Here is a 27,426-nt window from a genome sequence, read left to right as displayed (position 1 = left end):
TGCAATGCAAGAACCTCTTTAAAATAACGATTTCGCTATTTGGGGCTGAAAATTACAGAGCAATTAAACTGGTAGGTAATTTGCAAAAACTTTGAAAAATGCACTAAAGTGCATTTTTCAAAGTATCATGATGCGCACACATGCCCTTGGGGCATGTGTGCACGCAACATGGGCGCACATCACAATTTTAGGGGATGCAAAAGGCATTTTGCTTTTGACACCGTTGCACCCTTGAAATTGCATGCGCAATTTGCGAGCACCTATTGGTACTTGCAAATTGCGCATGAAATCTCCAATTAATTCCAATAGGCCTGTAGGCCTATAGGAATGAATGGGGAACAATTTCTTAATTGCGGCTCGCAAATTGCGAGTCGCAATTAAGGATTGTTTAGGAATCGCTATTTTTATAGCGATTCCTCATGCATAGGCTTCTGCGAGTCATTAATTGCAATTTAATTGACGTAAATAATTAATTTACTCTCTTAATTTCTATGCAGGTAAGTACTTAATCAATGATAACTCAATCAGAAGGAAAGAAAACAGAGTCCGTGGTGTTAGAGTTTCTAAGGGTTTTATTCCTCATAAAGGAATCAGGATATCATGTTCTGACCACCACAGGGGTGTCAGAAGGGATAGATGAGCGCGCGCCCTCGTTTATTGACAATACATAGCTTATATACTTGATTTACATCATAAGGTTCAATGTAAGAGGCGTAACAGCTGAGAGAAGACAAGATAACAGTATACACGTGGTACCAATACATCATCAAGAGGCGTAAACTAGGCGTGAACTAGAGGTGTGTGCTAGAAACGTCACTGATAGGTGACGCAAGTGGGTGGCACCAAGGGGTGGTGCTAACAGAATGTTGCAATGTCAGCAGAAATCGGAAGCTTGGATGCGCGCGCAGCTGCATGACGTGTGATTGACGGGGTGCAGGGGTCTTGACATTTACACTGACGGAAAGAGACAGAAGTCTGGCATGTCAGATCAACTTGTACTTCTATCATATCTGATATCTGATGTTTAGGAACTATACTATCTGGGCGGAAAGGTCTCTAGGGTAGAGGCTGTTCTATGCTAACTGTGGATGCGTGTATGAGCGCCTAAGTGTCTACATATGAAGCGTGGGGCACGGGGCCTTCCATGGAAGCATGGCAACGGAGGCTATGAATTACTTGCATTAAGGCAGGTCGGCCCTTTTGGCTCTGCAGCTGGAGAGGATGTTTACAGGATCTAGTAGGCAGGAATGTATTCTCGGGGAGCGGAACAGATAACTCGAAGGTTATAGTCAGTCTTGGCAGAAAGCAGGCTTGAGCTGGGCGCGAGGGGCCGCGCTGAATGTAGGACAGAGTTCACGAGTACAGAGGTAGCCTGGGCAGAGTCAGGAGCCACAAAAGAGGTTCAGATGGCAGGAATTCAGGGCCTACTCTGGCTAGAGCAGAAAAAAGTGAAAAGTGTACTACAAAAAGACGGTGGCATAGCATACTTAGGAACGGACTATATAATCCATTCATGGTGCTTCTGAAAGAGGACAAGTTGACGGTGGACGCAAATGTATTTGCGTCTTCATAGCTGGCACAGGAGGGAAGTTACATGCACTTTAAGCTGGTACATGGAGTCGGTGGGGTACGCGCTAGGGAACACATCATGACCAAAATTTAATTTTCCTCATTCCCTCCTTGTTCCCTACGGACCCTTCATGAAATATCGATCCTCATGAATCGATCAGTCTGTTCTTGTAACATCATTTGTTCTTCTTTCTTTCGGTTACGTTTTGAGTGGAAACTGGAATGTTCAATACAAGAGGTGGCACACAGTCCACAGATCGCTGGCCCACACTGCAGGCACAGGCAGCAACTGAATACTAGGACTAGGCCAATGCCTAGGAAGGATAGGATCTTCCATCCCCAAGCTGTTAACGTTGTCCAGAACCAACCGGACCAAGTCCAGGTGCCTGGATTCTGATGTATCTGATTTGCAATTTTATGAAGACGGGTGATAGCTTGATATACAGATGGTGCATTCTGTGGAATGAAAATACAGCAGCTTGACCCGATGACCTTACAGGCTCCACCTCTATCTGCCAAGATGACGTCAATTACAAGACGATTCTGAAGGACAACAACCCGCATAGCGGACTGCTCTTCTGTTAAGTTACCTAAGGCGGAGGTAGTTTCATTTACTACGGCTTCAAGTGTTCTAGTTAATCTGCGTATTAATTTACTATTCTGGACAGGGCCTAAGAAGAAAAAGAATCCTTTATTAAAATCAGTGTACTGTTCCCATGCCGTTTCTGTGTAGTCGACAAGGGGGGCATCTCTTCTGGGTCTATTCTTTACTAGATTGCTATTTCTATGGTAATCAGAAGGGGCTAGAAAAACAGGTGGCAGAAGGAATGCAATGTAACAGGTACCATCCCAATCTGGAGGTAGGCGAATGTATGCGGTATGACCACAAACAAAGTAAGAATGACTGATAGCTTTGAAAGATGATTTTCCATCATCACTGAATTCGACCACAGTAGTGCATTTACTATGACCTAAGTGTACTGAACCTTTCTTCTTGATACATAATTCACCAGTGACTGGCAGTACTGACATAATAGGTAGAACTGGTGTGGCTTCGGATTCGACAGTAAGAATCATAAAGCTAATTGTATAATTACCTAATCCATATACTTCATTTTCTAGATCAGTTCCTATTCTAATGGGGAGTCCCTCCTTATCCGGGTAACAGACGTCTAGTAGGACCAAGTTCAGGTTTCCCCAAACCCAACCCCCATCGAAAACAGCAATGTCGGGATCTAAAGAATTAATTATCTTAAACCATGCTCCACAGGAGCCATTGTGAGAGAACTGATACGGAAAGAGAGGCAGTGCTCCCTTGTAATTCTGGTAGGGAGGGAGTCGGCCACATATCCAGCAATTTGTAGCATTGTTAGTTTGATGAGAGTGATGTAACATACTAATGAATGTATTGTTGCGCAGCGCGAGTCTGTAGGAAAGCTCATGAGGAGGTAACTCACTAAAAGTGTGTTCAGCAGAGACATTGTAAGCAGATTGTTCACGCTTGAAGATAGGATAGTATATAGGTAACAAGATGCTAGCAATAATAATTAATATACTGAGAATAAACATGATTATTAGTGTCACTATACAGTGACTACGAAGTGATTTGCAGTATGTTCTTTTCTTTTCCTCTCTCTCTCTAACTCGATCTAGGGGATACATGTCAGAAACTATTTAACCGATTCACCTAGGGGAGGACTTAAACAATTAAACTGTCTGACTTGCTAGATCGTAACTTCATACGGTATTGTTCTTGAGGAGTCTTTTCTCTCTTGACTTCGGTAAAGTCTTTGGGATCACAGTCTCTGGTGGGGGTGGGTGTATCTTGTTCCGGTTTCAGTCCTGGGAATGTTTTGATATGGCTTAGGTGGACCCACCCCTTTCTGCCTTCCAATTTGACTGCGGTCTTTGTTGTAAGAAGAACGGTCTTCGGAGACTTCCAGCGGGGCTCCAACGGACTTTTCCTGTCGAAGTTTCGGACTAAAACAACATCTCCGGGGCGGACGTCATGCTCCTTCACATCGGTGTTGTCAGGGAAGGCTGCGGCAACCTGTGAACGACATGATTGGAGTGCAGACATCAAGGAGGCAAGGTAATCTGTCAACATATTAGAATCAACATCGGTTATCTTTTTAGGAATGGGCGTCCCCCACATATTCGGTGGTCTGCCAAAGACCACTTCGTACGGAGATAGCCCTGATCTCGAATGGGCGACCATTCTCATATAGAATAGTGCCACCGGCAGGGCGACTATCCAGTCGACCCCTTTGTCCTGACATATTTTGGCAAGGCGAATCTTTAATGTCTGATTATGCCTCTCAACAAGGCCTGCGGCTTCTGGATGTCGGACACAATGGAACTTCCACTGGTATCCCAATAACAAGGAAACTTCTTTCATTAGGGCAGACGAGAATGGCTGACCGTTATCTGAGTACACGACACGGGGCAAGCCGTACCGTGGGAAAAATTCACGAACCAACTGTTTGGCAGTGGTCGGAGCAGTGTAATCTGGGACTGGGTATGCTTCGGTCCAGCGGGACAGAGCACAGACAACTACGAGAACATATTTAAATCCTCGACAACGGTCCATCTGGATATAATCCATCTGGAGGACTTCAAAAGGGTGATCGGGAGGATGAAATCCACCTTGCTCTACAGGGACGCTTTTACCTGGATTGAACTGACAACAGATCATGCAAGTACGCACTTTCTGTTTTGCGGCTGCTCGTAAGTGTTTATTGTTCCAGAGATTTTGCAAACTGTCTAGCATTGCTTTCTCTCCTAGGTGGGCAGGACTATGTGCTGTATTTATCATGACTTGAACCATAGAGTCAGGGAGAAACCATGTAGATTTTCCCTTCGTCATCCAACCTTGATCTGTCTGGATCCCTCCTAGTTCGGTCCATTTCTTTATTTCGTCTGCAGTAGCATGTGTCTGAATGTCAATAACATCTAGTGTGGGATCCCTGACTGTCATACAGTTTGTCGGATCTGTTATCTTTGTCGTGTCAGTTGCCTGAGTGTGAGTCAGTGCTGTATGTTTTGCTGTCTGATCTGCCAGGTCATTACCCTGGGAAACAGAATCTGTGGCTTTAGTATGTGCTTTACACTTCATGACTGATATGGCTGAAGGCAGATGTATTGCTTCTAGCAGTGCTTGAATGAGAGGACCATGCTGTATCTTTGTACCATGAGAGGTCAGAAAACCTCGTTCTTGCCAGAGCATGCCGAAGTCGTGTACGACTCCGAACGCATAACGGGAATCTGTGTATATGTTAACATTTCTGTTCTTCGCTAGAATACAGGCTTGGGTCAGAGCGATGAGCTCTGCTGCTTGGGCAGACAATGTATCAATACGATGTGTTTCTTTAACTTCAGTTTCAGTGGTCACGGCATACGCGGCCACTAACTCTCCTGTACTTGTTCTCATGCATGAACCATCCACATAAAGTGTCAGGTCTGGATTTGTCAATGGAACATCTGTTAAATCTCGTCTGGGCTTTGTTACTGCATTAATAATCTCTATACAATCATGTGGAGCTGGATCTGTCATAACTGTAGGTAACAATGTTGCTGGATTCAAGATACTGCAGCGTCTGATTTCTATGTGTGGCTGGAATAATGTCAATTCGTAACCTGTCAGTCGTGCTATAGTCAAGTGTTGAGTCTGGGTTCTGTTTAACAGAACCTCTACAGAATGTGGAACTTGTACTGTTAACTGATGACCTAAAACAATTGAGTCGCTTTGTCTGATTGCTAACGCTGTTGCTGCTACTGACTTTAAGCATGCAGGGAGTGCCTGTGCTACTGAATCCAATGTGCTTGAAAAATAAGCGCAAGGCTTATGTGAACCTGCTTGATCTTGAGTGAGGACAGACAATGCTGTACCGTCACGTTCTGTAACAAAAAGTGTAAACGGTTTGCTGTAACATGGTGTCGCTAAAACTGGTGCTTGGCATAAAGCTTTCTTTAATTCCTCAAAGGCTTGTGTGTGTTCCTGAGTCCAAGGGAGGACAGTCGAAGTTGCTGCCTCCTGTGTCGTTAACTGGATGAGTGGTTTAGCTAGAAATGCATATTGAGGAATCCATTGTCTGCAGTACGAGGTGAGGCCTATGAAGGCCCGCACTTCTTTTTGTGACTGGGGTCGGGGCATGTTTACAATTAACTGAATGCGATCGGGAGTGAGCTGTCTCCCCACTTTGGACAGCAAGTGACCCAAGTACACAACTTGCTGAACACAGAATTGTAGCTTCGAAGGAGACACCTTGTGTCCCTTGTCGGCCAGAAAATGCAATACTATCAGAGATGCTTGTTCACATTCGGGCTCACTTCGTGCGGTGATCAGTAGATCATCGACGTACTGTAGTAAAGCGGTATTAACTGGCATTTGGATACAATCTAGTTGTCTTTTCAGTGCTTGACTATAGATGCTGGGGCTTTCTGTAAATCCTTGAGGTGCGCGGGAAAATTTGAAACTTCGTCCATTTAAACTGAATCCGAAGAGATATTGGCTCTCCGGGTCAATGGGTACACTGAAGAAGGCGTTCTTGAGATCGATTACAGTAAAGAACGTTGCTTCTGAATCAATGGCAGTTAACAGGGAGGAGATATCGGGGACCACAGGATACTGTGGTACAATGCATTTGTTCAGTTCTCGAAGATCAATCACCAGCCGATATACTGGCGGTGCATTGCGGTCTGTACGTTTAAGAATTGGAATGATAGGCGAATTACAGATATTGGAGTCGGTCTCTACGACCACTCCTTGGGCAATAAGCTCTTCAATGATTTTCAGTAAAGCCACTACAGCATCGGGTGGTAACTTGTATTGTCTGATTCTGGGTAAAACAACTCCTGTCTTGAGTGTAACACGGTATGGTGTGATATGCATACAACCTACATCTGCTGGGCCTTTTGCCCATAAGTGATCTGGTACATTTTTCAATCTGACATCAAAGTCACGTAGAACATAATGACCCTTGAAATCCCGTAGAAAGAGTCTGACTCCCTCCGGGGAACAGCAAATTATAGCTCCTAGAGCCTTCAGTGTTTTAATTCCTAACAGATTTTCGGGACATGATTTCGTAAGTAACAAATCTGTAACTCGAGATAATGGACCCACAGCTAGTGGTACTGGTTCTGATACTTCATTTACAATAGGCTGTCCTGAAAAACCAAGGGAAACATTCTGTGAGCCTGAGAGGGGTGCCCCTGGGACTTCATTATGACTTATAGTAGTGCGACTTGCCCCTGTGTCAATTAAAAACTTTCTGTCTTTTCCTAATACGTGACTATGTACATAAGGACCTTCTTGATCTACAGGAATTTCAATAAGAGGCAAATCACTTTCCCTCCCTAGGCTGTTTCATGTATAACGCTGATAATCTGGGTATGCCGACTGGGCATACTGGTACATCTGTTGTGATACTTGTCTAGTTGCGGCAGCGGGCTGTGTTTGAGCATGCTGTGGCTGCGGTACTGCTACTGTCTGTACTGTATGGGACTGATCATGCATAGGCTGTGTATTCTGCATTGGCTGTTCGTTCTGTGAGGTCTGTTGTTGACCCTGTTCATGTCTAGGCGGACGCGGTCTTTCTTTAGTTTTACCTGTCTCGATGTTATGTTTCAGGACTGGACATTCATGGACGTAGTGACCTGGCTGCTTGCAATAATTACATGTCCCTTTAACGGGAGCGGCAGAATGATTGGTCTGGGCCCCACCTTTTCTATGACCCTCGGCTGGAATTGTCTGAGCTACTAACATTTTCATTTTCGTGTCTTTCATACGTTTCTGTTCCTGATCTTGTTCTTCCCTAATTCTATTCTGGTGATATTGTAACATTTGTAACATCTGTGATGGCGTATTTGCCTGCCAAGTACTTTCAACCTTGTACACTCTATTTTTAACTAGTGGTAGGGCGTTCTCTACTAATTTTGTTACAAAAAGATGTGGATATGACTCGCTACTAGTTTTTAGGCCACTATTGATAATGAAACATTTCTCGAATCTTGAATAAAAGTCACTAGTATCTTCATCTTGTTTCTGTTTACAGGACGAGATTGCGTCCCAATCTTCCTTTCGAGTTGTCAATAATCTTGGCAGAACCTGTACTATTAAACCTGGTAATGCTTTAGTCAGATCCCCAAGGCCTAACCCTGGGACTCGTTTCTTTTCTTCGTCTTCTATCTCCGCCCATGCTATCTTTGACTCTCCCACTTCCCAATCCTTCTCTTTTAATTTCTCGTAAATGCCCGTGGGCAACAGTACTTTTAACATTTTCATAATATCATCATACGTGTAATCTCCCATCAGTAACATGTCTTTAAGCTCTCTGTGAAAACCCGCAGGGTCTTTATCATGGCACGGAACTAATTTCTTCATTTCTAATAGTTCTAACTTAGTCAGTGGTGTGTGAACATACACACGTTTCAGGGTATGATCCTCACCCATAACTGGATGTACTTCTCGTAAGGGATTCTGACTTTCAATGCCACCACCGCATTGCATGTGGTACATTTTTCTTTCTGGAGGCGGGGCGGGAATATATTCAGAGCTCAGGAAGGTGTTATACTTACGTCGTTGTTCTAGAATTATTTGTATTAATTTGGTACTAAAACCTCTCCATCTATCCATGAGTAGTGCTTCTAATGTTTCATGTAAGGGACCTGGATCAGAATGATGGTTTCTGAACTTGATGAGGAGGTGCTGAATCATGTATACACCTGCTATTTTCTGCTCTTCCGGGGAAAGGTTCAAGAATGTCTGCACTAACGTGTCATCATTATATATGTCTGGGTTTTCGGCCCACAACACGGCTGACCGGGCTAGTTCCTGTTCATCCATAGAATTGAGTACATGGTACCCTACTCGATCTCGAAGCCTTTTATCAGTTTCCTGGAACTGACGCTCAGAAGAATTCGGATTTGTTAAAGCAGAGAAAAGGACTCTCTCGCTCTCCGGACGGACACCTTTCCTAAGGTAGTTTCCCCTACCTACATATGCTATAATGTCTGTAAACTTTCCTGATGTTTCATCTTCATCTTCCTCCTCGGAGGAATTTTTATCATTTTCTTCCTGATGTGCAGTTAATACTGCCTTTCTAATTTTCTGGGACATAGTGGCTATGCAAGTCCCCTTGTCATGTTTTGCGTCTGCTATATTTTGGCCCCACTTGTTCAATGCGTCTAACTCACTTTGATCTGTCCCGGGCCTGTCTCGTTCTCTTATCACACAATTAATGAAGAATCGTAATATCTGTTTTTGAATGTCAACTTTCTGTTTATACATGGCAGCTTTGACACTGTCGGGGTCTTTCCCTGTCTGTATGAATTTGTATAGTGTGTCGAGAGCTTCCTGCATTCCTACACAGCATAGCAAGTTATCGGTGGCAGATCTTAAGCGCAGTGATGCTAATACCATTAAATCGTCTTTTCCGGGTACTGGATCATATCTGCAAAATGACATCCTATCTTTGAATGCCTCAAGCCGGGGTGAGTAGGGAGACTGGAAAGGATTCTGTTTGTCCTTTAAATGCAATCTGTGTGTCGGTGGCGGGGTCTGTAGACCCGCTGTCGCACCTCCTGAGGCGGATGCTTGGGCATTATCTCTCCGCGGAGTCTGTATCTGGACTTGAATCTGTCGTTTAGTAAGATCAGGTAGTACTGGTTTCGGTAGATCCGTCTTGAGTGGAGGAAGTGGCGGAGGTGGCGGAACAGGGGAGGTCTGTCGCGGTACCGTCGGAACATTATCTGGGGGCGCAGTGCCACCCCCATCCCTGTCAGTAGGCAGGGCACGAACAGGCAGATTGGTGTAAGCTGGTGCTACATCCTCTAGATACGAATTCAGGAATATGTCTTTAGTAGTTTTATGCGTTACTTTAGTTGGAACTAATGGTGTCGGTAAGTTTTTCGGTATCTCTGATTCAGTTTCGGATGTGCCATCTGCTACGAGATACATACCGTTTACAAGATTATTTCGGGCACGGTCTATTTGTTCTGTTTTTACTCGGATCCCTTCAGTAACTAATTCGTTTTCTCGTTCTTTATCTGATTCTTTAAGTCTGTCTTCTCTACGGAGTGCTTTGTCAGCACGCTTACGTGATTCCTTACGCCAAAACTCTATGGCGTCCTTCTGGGATTGCCTAGCTTTCTTTTTCCATAATGCTTCTTCTACCCTCATGATGCACTCAGCATCCCACGTTCCGGTAACAGGCCATCTGTGTCTCTCATCTAGGTGCTTGGTGTAATCGGCCCATAAATCTAGATATAATATGGCATCTATGCCGTGTTTTTGATACATAAAATTGCCTGGAGTGTCCCTAGGGGGGATAGGAATTTCTTCCTCTAGTAACCCTTTCCTAGTTCCGATCTGTTTTAACTTGCTGAGGAACGGCATCCTGCTTACTTGTTACTGAATGCTAGATCTTTATTCCTTGATACTCTTTAACAGCTATATTATATAAAAACACAATAATACACGTTTAAACAGTCACATTCATACCACAACATTAATCACATGAAAACATTAAAGACATAGCTAACTACCCCCTACACTGAATGTACCGCTCAACGGTACGGATACACTGGTGTAACAGTGCAGAAATTCGGAAGACTTGATATACTGCTAAACAGTACAGATACACTGCCTAAAAACAGTGCAGACCGGACTTGCGTACCCAAACCCGTCTAGATACGACCCAGCAATGGTACTCACCGGGAAGCACGGAAACAGAAGGCCTCGGAAAACTCGACTGGACTCGACTCGGAACTTCGGAAAACTTCGGAGAACTTCGGAAAACTTCGGAAAACTTCGGAAAACTTCGGAAAACTGGTGGGCCTCTTCACACCTCGGACCTTGCTTCTTTCGGCTGGGCTCTGGTCGGGATCCTCCGCACTCCTCACCGCCTCGTCTGGGTACTGATCGCAGTCTTCGTCACCTCCGTGGGTCAGAGGGGGATGCAGGAAATCCTGCCAGTACACGTGTAGTCCGTCTAACTGATGGCAGGGGACACGGATTGCAACGCACCTTCCGGCGCGTGAGGTGGGGGAGGGGTCCCTATTCGGGCGCCAAAATGACGTAAATAATTAATTTACTCTCTTAATTTCTATGCAGGTAAGTACTTAATCAATGATAACTCAATCAGAAGGAAAGAAAACAGAGTCCGTGGTGTTAGAGTTTCTAAGGGTTTTATTCCTCATAAAGGAATCAGGATATCATGTTCTGACCACCACAGGGGTGTCAGAAGGGATAGATGAGCGCGCGCCCTCGTTTATTGACAATACATAGCTTATATACTTGATTTACATCATAAGGTTCAATGTAAGAGGCGTAACAGCTGAGAGAAGACAAGATAACAGTATACACGTGGTACCAATACATCATCAAGAGGCGTAAACTAGGCGTGAACTAGAGGTGTGTGCTAGAAACGTCACTGATAGGTGACGCAAGTGGGTGGCACCAAGGGGTGGTGCTAACAGAATGTTGCAATGTCAGCAGAAATCGGAAGCTTGGATGCGCGCGCAGCTGCATGACGTGTGATTGACGGGGTGCAGGGGTCTTGACATTTACACTGACGGAAAGAGACAGAAGTCTGGCATGTCAGATCAACTTGTACTTCTATCATATCTGATATCTGATGTTTAGGAACTATACTATCTGGGCGGAAAGGTCTCTAGGGTAGAGGCTGTTCTATGCTAACTGTGGATGCGTGTATGAGCGCCTAAGTGTCTACATATGAAGCGTGGGGCACGGGGCCTTCCATGGAAGCATGGCAACGGAGGCTATGAATTACTTGCATTAAGGCAGGTCGGCCCTTTTGGCTCTGCAGCTGGAGAGGATGTTTACAGGATCTAGTAGGCAGGAATGTATTCTCGGGGAGCGGAACAGATAACTCGAAGGTTATAGTCAGTCTTGGCAGAAAGCAGGCTTGAGCTGGGCGCGAGGGGCCGCGCTGAATGTAGGACAGAGTTCACGAGTACAGAGGTAGCCTGGGCAGAGTCAGGAGCCACAAAAGAGGTTCAGATGGCAGGAATTCAGGGCCTACTCTGGCTAGAGCAGAAAAAAGTGAAAAGTGTACTACAAAAAGACGGTGGCATAGCATACTTAGGAACGGACTATATAATCCATTCATGGTGCTTCTGAAAGAGGACAAGTTGACGGTGGACGCAAATGTATTTGCGTCTTCATAGCTGGCACAGGAGGGAAGTTACATGCACTTTAAGCTGGTACATGGAGTCGGTGGGGTACGCGCTAGGGAACACATCATGACCAAAATTTAATTTTCCTCATAATAATCGCAATTAAGGACTCGCAAAATCCTACCTTGATGCATGTTCCCCAGAGTCTTTTAGAGCCAAGACCATCTCGACTTTGCCAATATTCAGTAAATGAAATTCCAATTACAGTACAAAATTGCACTAAAGCAAAAAGTGTTAAAAAATGCTAACAAATTAAAAATATTTAGATTCATAAAATATGCAATATATATGCAGTAACATATTTGTAAAACTACTGACATCCAGTAGGCCCCAAACGTAAAACCCACTGGCTTTGCTAATGCTTGTTTACTGGGTAATGATAAAATTTCAGGCTGGATTATTCCATTCACACATTTCAACATTTGGCATATGTTAAAACTGGTTGTGGGTACAACCTAATACACATTGTTCAGTCATGCTAACCTTTTTAAATAATTTATTTTATTAGATGCCTAGAAATATGAATGTTGATATTGCAGGCAGCGCCAAAATAAAATGTCTTTCTTGAATATTAGTAAGTTATTTAGGTACAATAGGTTGTTCCCAATTCGGATTAGTATTCCGCATTTTTCCAATTTATTTTTTCTAGCTTGGGCATTGCATAGTTGTTTCGTGGCTTCAATTCAACATTGCACTTCTGGAATCTGTGGGGCCTAAATTTGTTTCTTAATAGTTACACAATAAAAACTTACCTTAGGCGTCACAAGATTTAAGGTATGTTCCAAGAAATGCATTTGCGTTACAAGATTTATGGTATTTTCCAAGAAATGCATTTGCGCAATTGTGATGTGTAAAAGTTGTGGAACAATTGGAGAGGGCATGTATTTGCTGCCAACTATTCAAATTGTGTCAACGAGTACTGACGTGGATTAGGCTGGAGTTCCCTTCAAGGTACAAGATGTAGTAACGGACCTGTAGGGCAAACATTTTATTGTGGTTGGTGTAATGGATGGAACTGAAACCTGCCTGGTAAACACATATGCCCCAAATACTGAGTGGTATTCTGTGAGAATGTAATCCGGGCAGCTTTCTCTTACCTGGGCACAAGACTCATTTGGGCATAACTGTGCTTTGAACTAACAATTAGATAAATCCCCTCCCCCACTGCCCAGGAATGAGATTGCTTTAGTAATCTTAATGACGGAACTTTATTTAATTGATGTATGGAGGGATCAACACACGAATGATGAAGTCTATTCATACTTTTCCCATGCCCACAACACCCACAGTAGACTATATTATGTGCTGGGAAGAAAAGAGGACATAGCAAACTTTGGAGTATCAACTTACTTGAAGAGATTCCTCTCTAAGCACTCTCCTTTGACCTTACTGGAACACAAATGCATGTCAGACCTAAAATATGTCTCTGGAGACTAAGAACTGAAGTGCCAACTGACTGGGCCTTCATTTGACACAAGTACTCCGACACTAGGCGGTTAGCTCGATAGGAACTGCACGAGAGCACGCAAGGTGCTCCTAGAAGTTCTAAAAAAACCTCTTCAAGATAGCCATGAGGTGCAACGACAGAGTCATATATAGAGAAGCCCTAAAAAATAGGAAACTTGAGCTGAAAAAAAGAGTTGTGGGAGAACCTTCCAACAGCTAGTAGTTTGAGGGATAGTGCCATGTTCTGAAGGGTCGTAAGCAATCAAATTTAATAATTAAACAGGTATCCAACCAGACAATATAGGTCCCAGCCCCGGATCGGGTGAATCACTTTACCACCGTATACCATGGCAAGGACTTAGAACTGACCAACCCATTTGCAGCTGAGGGTGCCAAGTTGAGATTTTACTGGGTAAGAATTGTAATCTTGTCCCTCACCTCAGGTAAGGCTCAGGTGTGAATGGGTTCAGAAGGTCTTGCTTAAGTCCCTAGGGAACCTATAGGCCCCTCTTCTCACCCTTCATATTAATGCATCCATCAGTAGCTCTTTACCAGAGGCATTGTGTCAATCGGTGATAGTGCCTGTTTTTAAGGAGATCAGGAAGGACCCAGCGTGTTATAGACCTATTTTGTTAATGGACACTGAGGACAAAATCATCGGTCAAACTATCTTGAAGAGACTCACACTTTGGGCAGATGAGCACATTATACTGTCTGAACTCCAGCATAGGTTTAGACCTGCGGAGGACCGGTGGAGCAGAACTTTAACCTGCATCTTTTAGTTAACAAATACACATCGACTAAAAAGGGGTAAAAACATCTGGATTCAATGGAACTCAGCTCTGCTTTTGATAGGCTTAACAGAGACAAGCTCTGGGAAGAGCTCGGGTACATGGGGGTGGAACCTGCGCTGTTTGGCTTTATACAGGACCTGAACTGTGGTTTCACAGGCTCATTTAGATTTGGAATTAATAGGGAATGTACCAGGCACTGTAATCTAAACATGGGTATCCGTCAGAGATGTATTTTGCTGCCCTTCCTGTTTATTATGCACATTAATCGTTTAGAGGAGGTGTTTCCTGCCAAGGATGTAGATGTCTCAAAAGCAGGAGGGAGATTGCTCCCGCAGACGATGCGATTTTGATCGTACGCATCGCCAGATGCCTTCAGCGGCTTCTAGACCTTTTTATTGATTTTATCGATACCTTGGACCTTTGAACCAATTTTAAGAAATCAAGTTTTTTGGTTTTGGACCTCTAAAGCACAAAAACTTCTAGCTTTTAGGCGCAATTAGGACAAAAGCCAGTCAAAACTTTATTAGAAGTTTATAAAGCTAAGTGCATCCCCATGTCCACCTTTGGTTGTGATATTTGGGGTTGAGCCAACGTTGACTCAATCTTAGTAGAGGTAAATACATTTCCGAGGGAGCTCTCAGATGTAGGCCAAGGTACCCCGTCAGAGATCGTACACAAAGAGCTTGGTATGAGTTACATCTAAGATTGTATTTGTCAGCGCCCAATTTTAATGTGGTGTCAATTTTAAGGAGGAGTTAAGAGTCTTAATAGGCTGGTAATTAGAGCCTGTTTGAAACTGGACAATATGTCACGTATACCCTGGCTGCACATTCTGAGAGAAAATGTTAAAGCTCTTGGAAGAAAAGATTTATTTTTTGACCCCAGGAGCCTCGTGAAAAATGATTTTGGTTTGGTTAAGGCAGGCCTTTCATTTCAGTGTGGCAGCTGAGAGGGAGGTCTCTGCTCTTTCAAAACAAATATTTCAAAAATATGCTTTGGTAAAGTCTGTGATGGGAACATAACCATATCTTCTTCTAGAATCAATCTTTTTATTACGTGGGAAAGCATCTTGGTACACAGCCCAGCTGCCTACATCAACTAGCCGGCAGGGCGTACTCTCTTGGTAACAATACAGTGTCTGGGCCTACACCCCGGAGGGCGACCCCGCATAGATGAACAAGCTTTAAGACCAGCCCCGTCCTTGCTAGAGCCACCACTTTTATAACAGAACAAACAAAAGAAACAAACATCCCACCCCCGTCCTCCCCCCATCACCCTGCTCCGCATCAGCTTCTGCCTCCAACCTTCACCTCCAGAATCCACCAGTTCTTCCAAGCACCACTCAAACAGCAGTCGTAGCCCCCCTAGGCTCTAAGGGGATAAGTTGCAGGATCTGCAGATATTTCGGGCATGTCACTTCTCGTAGGTCTTTAGAAAGGAGTTGTAAAAACGGACCCCAGAGCTTCGCATAGTCAGAGCCCTTTCCATTCATGCCCAGCGAGAGCCGTTTCATAGCTAGAATGTGCCAGAGCCTTTGAATCCAATCTCAAGGATCGGGTATGACCGGGGAACCCCACTGTGCTAAGAGGACTTGCCTCACCGCTAGCAGAGCTAATGCAATCTGTCTACCCCGCAGCGAGCGCAAGGGAAAGGACTTAGGATGATGGAGCCCCAACAACACATGCTCAGGCGCCCGGGGAAATGTAATCTGAAACGCATCATCTAGCTCATCCAGCACCATTTTCCAATATCGCCCCAGCTTCGGGCAATGCCACAATAAGTGTACCAAAGTCACTAAAAGGCCACAACCCCGCCATCAGAGGCCCGATTTCGTTACATCCCACGCCATGACGCGCGCCGGGGTATAGTATCAATAGGCAGCCACTTTGTAGGCCGACTCAGTGCCCGCAGTGTTAGAAGCTGTGTGGTGTACGCTGTAAAAGATGTGCTCCCACTCCTTTCTCGTCAAGGGACGCCCTAACTCCGTTTCCCAGCGAACCTGCGCCTTCGTACGTTGATTCTTAGGATGGCGCAGGATCATCGAATATAACTCGGAGACGATCCTGCGGTCATCCTTCTTGCTGACTAACCATTTTTCAAACACCAACAAGGGGTGAGACATAGAGGCAATATTAGCTGGTTGGGTCACCCAGTGTGCCACCTGCGAGTAGTGGAAAGTGTCAGAAGTACTTGTTACATAATCGGGGGAACGGAATCAGGCCATCCAGGTCAAAAAGGGAGCTCACCCTCTTACAGCCTTCCTCTCGCCAGTGATGGAATACTGGAGACGCACATCCTGGTGGAAAGTCCGGGTTATCCACAATAAGAGTCATTGGGGAGGGAAAAGTAGTCCACCCCCTGCGCTGCGCCAGTTGGTCCCATGCCTTTAGGGTCACGGAGGTCACCGGGAAAGAGTAAAGACCCCATGCCCTATGTTTGCGCGGTAACCACAGCTCCCACCAGATATTACAACCCGCCACCGTCTGGTCCATAAAGTTCCAGTGCTTGCTAGACAGGGGCCTGTTCCATTCTGCAATATAGCAGAGACAAGACGCCTGATAGTAAGCCGTCAACAGGTAGAAGCCCAGCCTGCCCGCAGCTTTCGGGGCAGTTGCGAGGGACAGCGCCAGCCGTGGCTGCTTATTGTCCCATAAAAACCTATTGAGAAGTCCCTGCAGTTTCCGAGACGTGCCCGGGGGGGACTCAAAGGTAGCATTTGGAAGAGATATAGGACCAGCGGGAGTACAGTCATTTTCACCGCAGCCAACCTCCCATACCAGGCCAAATTGAGGCAGGACCAGTCAGAGAGGGCTTTGGCGGTGTGCTTAACGAGCATCCTATAATTAAGGGACACCATTTTAGCAAGAGAGGGGGACAGTCGAAAACCCAGATATGGGATTTCGGAATGCACCCACTGAAAGGCAAAGTCTTGCTGCAGATCCTGTACATCCGCATCAGGGACGGAGACGTTAAGGTTTTGTGATTTTGAGAAGTTGACTTTAAAGCCCGCTACCTTTTGAAATTCGAGGAGTTCCGCCGACAGACACCGCAGGGAAGAATGAGGTTGGGTTACTGACAAAATAACATTGTCCGCATACAGGCTAATCTTGTGGGTATCAGCGCCAAATTTAGTCCCCCTGATGCCTATGTTGGACCGTACGTGCTGGGCGAAGGGCTCCATATAGAGCGCGAAGAGCAACGGGGATAGGGGACATCCCTGTCGTGTTCCCCTAGTAATGGGGAAGGGGGCTGATTTACAGCCATTCACCCGCACTGCCGCCTTAGGGGCCACATAGAGGCACCGAACCCAATGCAGGAAGTTGTCTCCCACCCCGAATTCCCTCAGAGCAGCGAACAGGCAGTCCCAGTCTACCCAGTCAAAGGCCTTCTCCGCGTCAATAGAGAGTAAGAAGGCCTGAGTCCAAGAGCGATGAACCAAATCTATGAGGTGGAGCAGCCGTTTGGTATTATCCCCCCTTGCCGTGTAGGGATAAATCCTGCCTGATCCGGCTCAATGAGTCCGTCCATTAAAGGTCTGAGTCTCGCAGCCAACACGCCCGCGAACAGCTATGCATCAATATTGATCAGTTAGATCGGTCTGTACGACCGCAATCCTTAGGGCCCTTCCCAGGTTTAGGAATGACCGTAATCACCACCTCAGCCATGGACGGAGACACAGCTCCTGTATCAAGAAAGGAATTAAAGAGACGGGTTAAAAGTGGAGCCAGCTCCACACAGTAAGTCTTATAAAATATGGCAGAAAAGCCATCCGGCCCTGGAGATTTAGCTACTTTCAGCCACGCAATCGCGGATATGACCTCCTCTATGCGGATCGCTGAGTCCAAAGCTTCCGCTGACATCTGAAGCAGGGGCGTAATGCCACAAGACGCCAAATAGTCCATCATTCCCCCAGAGGCCGCGTCCTCCCTCATGTACAGAGTCTGATAAAACTGTCAAAAGGTGTATAAAATGGCGGCATCAGTGGCTTGTTCAATTGCTTGAGGGTTGAGAATGGACTGGATAGTGTTTAATTGAGTTCGTGCCGGCAATCTGTGCGCTAGCCTCTTCCCCCCTTTGTCCCCACTTAGGTAGAACTTGTGCTGCAAGCGCAATAAAGCATGCGCAGCCCTGTCCAGGTCAAGGTGTTTTAACATGTGTCTTTTCATCTCCAACTCCCTCCAGAGCCTCGGGCCCCAGTCCTCTTATGTATCGCCTCTAAGCCGCCAACCTCCTTCTCCAGCTCAGCGCGTTTCTCTTTGCGCAGTCGGGAATACTTAGCTGCAAGCGCTATAAACTCTCCCCGCACAACTAATTTCAAGGCCTCCCAGACGAATGCTAAGGGTGTATCCTCTAAATCATTATCTGCAAGATAGTGGGTAATAGTGTCTCGTATCCTCGTGACCACTGAGTCCGAATGAAGCAAGGAGTCGCGAAGGCGTCAGCCAGACGGCGGCGGACGATCGTCATGGGAGGTAAGCAAGACTGAGATGAGCGCATGATCCGACAAGGAGCGTGGCATGATGCACGGGGCTGCAGCCGCCGCCTCCACGCCACCTCTGCGTTTCTCAGCTTATCGTTTAGTCAGGGAGACTGCCGCTCCCAATACAGCAACATCCGTCCCCCTGCACCTCCGAGCCGCAGCTGAGCACCTTCCGACTGCCACGCTCCGACCACCGGTCCACTGCCTCGCCCAGGCCCCACGCCTCGGCACAGAAATAGGGCTCCCTCCAAGGGCTGGGATGCGAGGGGAGGCAGCAGACCCCAGCGGCCAGCTCAGATGGGCAATAGCAGGGCTGAATTCAACGCAATGTACAGACGGCGCCGGAGGGACTCTAAAACACGTCCTACTCCGCCGCCATCTTGGCCACGCCTCCCCATATCTTCTTTTAGAGAGGTCTAATCATCAACGTCTTAGCTGACATTTTTTCAGCTGGGTTTCTCCCGTCAATTGCTGTTTACAAAAGGCACTGCAAGTGCAGATCGAGGCATGTGCCTGTGGGAGTGCGGTGCGGTGGATGTTCCTATGTGAGCAGAACATTGTGAATTTGGGGTCCCTGCATGTTGTGTCTTTGTGTGCATGCACTTAACAAGAACCAAATGTATTGCATTTGTTAATGCTTTTTAGGGATGCTGTTTTGAATTGAAGAAACCGTGCAGAGAATGCAAATAAAATACTGTATGAATGGGTTTGATATGACAGATGCAGACTCTGTTGAAGGCGCTGGAGGAATGTCAGGAGCAGCTGACAGACTGAGGGAGGGAGGGGGGGGGGGGGCTAGCTACGTCAGTGCCTGCCTAGAGTTGCAAACTCTTAAGTCACTGCTTGTTGACCTGCCTTCTTCCAGTCACTGCAGAATGCCAGCTGCACAACACTCTGTCAGGCCTAAGCCTCTCCTCCCATGCACCCTGCCTGTTAACTGCCTAGAGCCAGGAACTCCATGTTCCCGCTTGCCTGTCCTGGCTGCAAGCAGAGTCGAGTGCGAATTTTAAGTTCCAGTGGTATCCTGATGAGGCGACATGACACCCCCAAGGGAATTTGGCTACAATTAACTGTTCACACACAAGTGATCCCAACAGTGAATTAAGTTTACTTTATAAATATATTATACTTTAAAAAGGGCTCAATCTATCTGCATTGAATGCTAGATATTTGTGATACAATAATTCAGAAAAGTAGTCACACTAAACAGTGATTAAGTAGCACAAAACGTGGTTGGGTCTGGGGTTGGACAACCGATGTCCACATGTTCCAATCAACATGTGTTTAAGCAGAAAGTGGACAATCTGAGGGGAAATACAGTGTGAAAATGCATTGGTTTATTGCACATCGGAAGCACATGCCACCACTTCTCTGTTCCTTCTTTTGCCGTCTATTAAGTATGCATTTAAAAGAAAATCCTACTGCGGCTATTTGATATTTTGCTTCTCTTGCAGTTAATATTGCTAGTTTACTCCTACAATGATACGAATGACAAATAGCAATAAACATTTGTATATCATATACAGCTATGTAGTAACAAGATATGCAATGTTAGAATGGGTTGCAACTAATACATTTTCAATTATATATTAGAACATCCTCAGACATTTCAGTTTTAGTGAAATGTTATCTGAACTGAGAAACAAGCAGATTTTAATCATGCCTTTAAGAAGCGTAGTCACTAGAGCATTTTGGAAGGTGGACCCAACAGAATAAAAGTTAAAAGTCAAAGGAGGTAAAATATACCTAGGAGTTCTATGGAAAACCAAAACGTTTAAATCTAGTTAAAGTTTGGAGAAGTGGGTATGAAATCCACAACAAAGGAAAGGAATGGGCCATTTGGTAAGCACAATCAAATGAATGTAGACTGGCGGCATCTTGGGTTCATAATTATACAACAGGAATGTGCTCAAGCCCTCTACAACTTCCAAAGGTTGGAGAATGAAATAATCCATCCAACCTTATGAAATCTTTTTTAGAGCAGTAAAAGTAAACAGTAAATTTCTTTGTTTACCTTTTACGTTATGCTTAAGTGTAAAGAAAATAGTGCAGTAATTGTTCACCAGCTTAGTTGGATGGCTAGAAAAAGCCAAAAGGAAACCACATTTGAAATCTACGAGCTTAAGGGTTATTATGTTTAGACTGTAAAAACCCCATAGGAATGGAGCTCTTACCTCAACTGCGAGGGCAACTTTAATCATCTGTGTATAAATATTGAAGTTCCCCTATGCTTAATAGTTGGCAAAAACAGAAATAATATGCAGCAAGGCTACAGGAAAAGGAGATATAGAGATAACTGAACAGATACTGATCTCTGATGTGAAGGAAAAAATCAAACACACAAACCAGAGCGATTGCCAGTGGTTAGACCTATTGAAACTATCTCTAATTAGCTTTCATGTGTTGACGTAATGCCCAAAGTGGGCATGGTTATGCCCAAACTGCACCCGACTGACCAGCCCCAATCAGGCAAAACCGGTCTTGTGTTGCTTGTGTTCCGGTTCAGAGAGGGCCTGGCTTGGCAGTTCAACCTGGACTGTTCCCATTGGAGAAGAACCAAGACTAATTTGCATAATCTGACATGGCAGGAAAAAGAATCATTGAGCAGTAGTGAATATCATGGTTGCCCGCTCGTGCTGCCGCCAATATTCTCCATAGGAGATAGCCAACTTGTCTCAATGCAATTTTATCTATTCTGTTTGGCGCACACTTGAAGGTGATTGTAAGATAGTCACCCAAGTGATTTTAAGTAGACATTCAAAAGTGTTATAGCAGGGTTCTTCAAAGTTGGTCCTGGAGTGCCGGATCCATGTCAGATTTTTTACGATAACTATATTTATGTGAGTGGGGATATGCTAACAATCTGGCATTGATCCAGACCTCCAGGACCGACTTTGGGGAACCCTGCTTATAACATGAAATTATTGGTGGAGAATGGATCTTGAACATTGGTAAGTTGGTTTTCACTACCACAGCAATAATTACTGTGCTATTTTCTTCACACATTTATTGGACCACGGCCAAACATTCAGAGAGTGATCTTAAATGGTCCATTCTTGAAAAGATTCGGAACATCCCTGGCAAAGATGCCACTCTTCTGAGAAAAAAACGTGAGGTGTACTGGATCTTTTTTCTTGATTCTGTTAATATGGGTTTGAACAAGTGCTGCCCATGGGAGGGATCTTGTAGGGATCTCCCTATTTGTTTAATACCATGAATATAGTTATTCTATGCTGCTGTGATCGATGCGATTTATATTTGTCATTATGCTTATGTGGACTCTCTTATATATTTGATACCTGGGTGCTCTTTAATTTGCCCCTTCCAGGTCGGACCATTTGGATGAATTAATTAAAAAAAACTCCAGATAGGCCGGGGCTGCTATGTTATTGTCATCTTACTGGATTGGATGTATCTGTCACGCTATCGCTGTTTGTTTTTAGTTTTCCATCCTTGGGCCCCGCGCTGGCCCGTAATGATGTTCTCTCCCTTTAAAATCTCAATCGTCCTCCGGGTCCGATCCGGGTTTCCATTTGTGTGCTCCTCATTAGCTCGGGCCCGCCCCTGATCAGTAAGGAAAGAATGAGAAGGAGGGGGAGGGAAGGGGGGTGTGTCCTCCTCATGCTCTAAAAACCGCTGGAACTCTGCTTAGGTTTCCTGAACGCCCGGACTGCTGTGATTGCCGCCGGAGGACCCGATATGTGAATCACTGACCCGTATCTCAGAGGTAAGCCTTCTAAACTTCTGAGGCTTCCAGCCTTAATTCCAGCCCTTAGGCCTTGGTTCTTGTACATACAGTATTTTTTCCTGGCCGTTTGTTTAAAATCGAAATCGCCGACCCAGCTTCGTATGCACTATAATCGTGGGTCGGCAGGTAGAGGAAATGTAAATAACTGCTGGCTCCTACTGAATACGGTGTTATAAGGTGACACCTCAGCCCCCAGAAACGCCTATGACCTAAATCGTATACGGTGCCAGAAAGTAGCGCTTCAGTCATCCGAAACACCCGAGATGGAATTTTGTTTTAGAAAGCAGTTTCAGAATACGCATTTCATCTCCTCCTCTCTCTATCTTTAGAGCCTCGAGCCTACTAATATCGGAGATCTGTCTTGGCTGGACACTTACCGGTCCTTTGAGCCATGAAAATCAACTTCTGGGAAGAAGCGTTTTAGAACAGAAATATCTCGCCTGAATAGTAAGTTCTAAAGCACGGTTGTTTACGTGAGGCTTAGACATCTTTATGAAGAACTTTCACTACTACTATTAAATCTCCCTTATATTTTGTTTACATGTTATCTGTGGCTCAGTTATGCTTTGAGAAAATGGGCATTTACAACACTTTGGCGGAGTAAACAAGCAACTGCTACTATTCAAGATCCTTGAGTAAGTCATGATTTAAGAGCAAGGGGCGTTACGACACGCCCCCTTGATAGAATTTTTTTTCGACACTGACAGGAAAAAAACTTTCTTCCCTGTCTCCTAATAGAGCCCATCCAGAGTCAGCTTTTTCATTCTATCTAACCGGCTCAACCCCCTGGAGAAACGGGAGTGGCACCTTGTCCTCACGTTGTGGATCTAAGGTATATGCAATCATAGTTCTACATTACTTAGACCAGAAAAACGCCTCAAATAACCCCATTGATAGATTCCTGGGAGGGCTAACCACAAGAGCCCCTATTGTTGTCTTATGCTTTCTCTCCTGTACATGGTGTGTAATGTCTTTTTGATATTCTGTTACATTTTGTATTGTTTGACTAGTGTTTGTTTGTCTCCCTCAAGGGATTCCTTTGCTCCATGACCTTTTTGGGCTTATAATTAATCACAGTGTGAAAAGGCCTTTATTATGTTGCACACTTCTTTGAGCTCGCTGTAACGCACTCTGTGAACTGAACCATACCTGTCTATAATATGACTGTTACAAGAAGGACAATATATAAACTTGACTTGGTCTCAAATTTAATTTCTTTATCACGGACATAACAGTATTAGCCTCTTCAAAGACTCATGCATTTAATTGTATTGTAGAAAACGAAGTGAAAAGAGAATGTAATTGTTTATTGTAACCCTAAAAATTGTCTCTTTTGTTCATCACAGAGTGACCACAGCTGTAAAATTGTATTGTTCCCTCTTTCTGCTCCCCCTCGTATACATGCCCTGATGAAGGTGCCGCCATAGAACTGGCTGGGCACCGAAACGCGCGTCGGCGTGGTGACCATCTTTTCTGCCTACACCACTTGGCATCTCCCCAGCAAGTTGCTGAGAGGATACCGCAGAATTACCTCAGTGTATTTGTGTGCGAATGGTTTTGAGGTCTTTGCATTATGTTAATTGAATGAATGGATTGAATGTGTTAGTTGATCTGAGTGGAATGAGTCTGTGAATTTGAATGAAAGATGAGAGGGTGCTTAGGGGATTTGTATTTATGTATATTGTGATTCCATCACTGTGCTCTGCATTTATTTGAAGGATGATGTTTTTACATGTTTCTGAAATCAAATTTATATTTTGAAAAATGAAAATAAAACTATATACTTATTCTTAAGCTGTGTTGAGAATTTGATCGTGTTGACCGTGACCGTCAGTGAGCTCATGGTTGTGTTGTTCGACTATTGTGGGACTCTTCATGAGCCCGTAAACTAAAATATATAAGGCAGACCTCTCTTCTTTGTACTTGGATCTATTTATCCCATGCCAGTCTGCCCAACATCTATCCCAGGGGGCCCGTATTATATTTAGTGCCCATTGGAGAAGAACCAAGACTAATTTGCATAATCGGACATGGCAGGAAAAAGAATCATTGAGCAGTAGTGAATACCATGGTTGCCCGCTCGTGCTGCCGCCAATATTCTCCATAGGAGATAGCCAACTTATCTCAATGCAATTTTATCTATTCTGTTTGGCGCACACTTGAAGGTGATTGCAAGATAGTCACCCAAGTGATTTTAAGTAGACATTTAAAAGTATTATAGCAGTGTTCTTCAAAGTTGGTCCTGGAGTGCCGGATCCATGTCAGATTTTTTACGATAACTATATTTATGTGAGTGGGGATATGCTAAAAATCTGGCATTGATCCAGACCTCCAGGACCGACTTTGGAGAACCCTGCTTATAACATGAAATTATTGGTGGAGAATGGATCTTGAACATTGGTAAGTTGGTTTTCACTACCACAGCAATAATTACCGTGCTATTTTCTTCACACATTTAGAAGTTGAACAGAAACAAAAAACCTGACTAGGTCAAAAATAAAATTCGCACTTTACTCTTTAACACTTACTGATCTCAAAATAATTTACAAAAATGGACGGAATTTCTAAGGAAGACAGCCTTGACAATAAATATGGCAGCTGTGCAACAAAAAAATTATTACTTTTAAAGTGTTGGACCCCCCTTTGCCAATCATCAAAAAAATATCTTATTAAGTCTTGGAAGACATCAGGCTGGGCTAATCTGCAGCTGTGTTTTTCTGGCACATTTCTATCTACCTTCAGAATTTTGATGGTCCTGATCTCAACCTATCCACTTACTTTCAAATTACAAACTTAGGAAGAGCATGTCATCCCCTAAGGACTCAACCACTCTGATCAAGAGTTTATGAAAATGGCACTGTCGGCCTTTGTGGGCCATATGCGGTACTCTCTGAAGTTCAATGCCTGTTCCTTACTGTTTTAGCTGCAGCAAATCTTTAGGAAATGTACAGTAACAAAAAATAGGAGCCCTCAATATTGTGTTAATAGGTTTGATCATTTTTGGTGGGTAGGATTGGAGATGTGTTGAAAAGACTAAGTGAGAGTGGAATTAGCCTCAAACATGAGCTGAGACTGTTCTGATAACATATGCTAGTGCTAAGGGTCTAGGTGTGGTTTTGGTAACGGTCATTGAAGGCAACTCCCACTTAGTCTTTTCAACACATCACCAATCCTAGCATCATGCTCATCAGAAGTCTTCCCATCCACCATCACATCGTCCTGGTAAATATTCACACTGCTGAATGCCCCTCTCCGCTAGAAATTCTTTCATCCTCTTAGATGTCAGCTGAACCCCACAGTCAGTCAGCGAGGAAACTGGAAACCTCTCTCTATCAAATAACTCTTCTCAGAACACAATTACATCACAAGTCTCCACTCAGTTTACTATTACACACCACCGTGATTAAAGGTCGGCTATTGTGTTCATAGCACCAGGCACATAATTTTGTTCTTAGAAGAGTTATTTGATAGAGAGAAGTTTCATGCTTCCTTGTTGATTGACAATGGGGTTCAGCTGGCGTCTAAGAGGATGGAAGAATTTTTAGCAGAGGGGCATTCAGTATAGAAAGACAGTGCTATATCATCCCAAGGCAAAAGGTATGATGGAGTGCTTCAACTAAGTAGTCAAGGATTGTTTGCAGCAAACATTGGCCAATGGAGTCAATTGGGTGGATGAATTAAGGAGAAACGTTTGTATCTATCGCTTTAACCCCTCATTCGTCTACTGGGGTTACTCCGTTCTTATTGTTCAGAAAGAGATTTTCCAACAATATGGTAAGTCTTGCATGGGTGAACAAGTTTAAGAACAAAAGTGCAAAAGGGTCCACTGTGGATGAGAGAGTGAAACTTGAAAGTGATGGGTGCATAGAGAGAGAAAAAAACGTTTTGATGCAAGAATGGCTACGAAGAACACTGAAAATGAAATGGGTGATTGGGTCAAGATTAAAAACCCAAGGATAGCTGGGTTGCTGGATAAGTTCAGTCAACCCATAATGCTGTAAAGGCAGAGGATCATCACATTTAGAATCTAAGTAGGGTTGCACTGTGGAAGAAAGCTTCCACGTGCGAGAAGAGTGCTGGAGCAGCTAGGGATAATGCTGTAACCGGCAAGGCTGATATACAACTTGAAAAGAAAAGGGACTTTTTCTCTGAGAACACAAATATGGAGTTTCAAAATAATGCTATGGTGGGTAAGGACAATATGCAGATTAAAAAAAAGATATCACCCATATTAGATAATTAGGCTAATTTTTCCTCAAAGAGCAAGAGTGGAAGTGTGAGTAGAAGACCAGCCTATTTACATGATTTTGTATGATTACATTGTATATTGGTAATGTAATGTACATATTGCTTTATTTTGGGGACAAAACATGTTAGGGGTTTATCGTTTTTTTTCCCTATAGTGGAGAAGATGTGTGGCATGTGCACTTGACAGAGTTACAAGGGTAGGAAGGGAAAACTCAGACTTGGAATGTGTATGCTCAAACACTTGAGCAGTTGGCTAAAAGCTGGAGCTGGCAGACTGCTGGTGGACTGGAACGTACAATTTAATAAGGATTTATCTTCATCTACAACTGGAGTTATTGTGCTTCTTCACACGTCTAGGAAAGAGATAATGAGAGGATTCTGTGACTATAAGAAAAGAAGCAAACACAAACAATTGATTCTTTCGAAAATTCTCAAAGAGGAGTCATAGGCATATTTCAATAAACTCTTCAATAGACATTGGCAAAGAGCAGAATACATGTGTTGTTTAGATCGTCAAGGTGTTGCATAAATGTTCTGTTTACCTCACTTGTGCAATATGTTATGACACAACTCACCTGAAACTAAGGTAGCAGATTCTTGCTTGCTTTGTGTTTTATATGAAGTAATAATATTTTGTAACGCGGTTGATTGATAGTTGAAGTGTGATTACATCCAAGTCAGTATTTTAAAGCATAATTCTCTTTTTATATCTGTATTTTATGTATATTTATATTCTTTTCCCATACATTTCAGATTGAAACGTGTGTAGGATAACGTTGAATGAGCTTTAGCAACTTCTTTTTTTAATATCAAAATTATTAATATAACACATGCTGAGTTTGGCACATTTTTTCGCACCTCGTCACTTTTGCATCATATTTTTCAAGACACAGCTGTAAGCTTCTTAGCCGCAGAGTGGTGGTTTACAGACAATACCTTTCTTT

The 27,426-nt window shown here is 44.1% G+C and overlaps 1 protein-coding gene and 1 long non-coding RNA gene across 5 annotated transcripts in view; one reads left to right on the top strand and one right to left on the bottom strand.

The window, feature by feature from the left end:
• BBS9 (Bardet-Biedl syndrome 9) overlaps window positions 1–27,426 on the bottom strand; it is a 2,055,975-nt gene that overhangs the window by 687,883 nt on the left and 1,340,666 nt on the right. The window lies entirely within an intron of this gene.
• Window positions 22,611–23,986, top strand: LOC147722296 (uncharacterized). The gene is made up of 4 exons (XR_015310020.1): window positions 22,611–22,681; window positions 22,794–22,869; window positions 22,973–23,066; window positions 23,581–23,986. It is a non-coding gene; the product is annotated as an uncharacterized LOC147722296 (long non-coding RNA).

The sequence above is a fragment of the Lissotriton vulgaris genome, chromosome 4_1 (assembly GCF_964263255.1).
Source record: "Lissotriton vulgaris chromosome 4_1, aLisVul1.2, whole genome shotgun sequence".
NCBI classification, from domain to species: domain Eukaryota; kingdom Metazoa; phylum Chordata; class Amphibia; order Caudata; family Salamandridae; genus Lissotriton; species Lissotriton vulgaris.
Note: the sequence above shows the minus strand (reverse complement) of the source record. Positions and strands in the feature narration are given on the sequence as shown.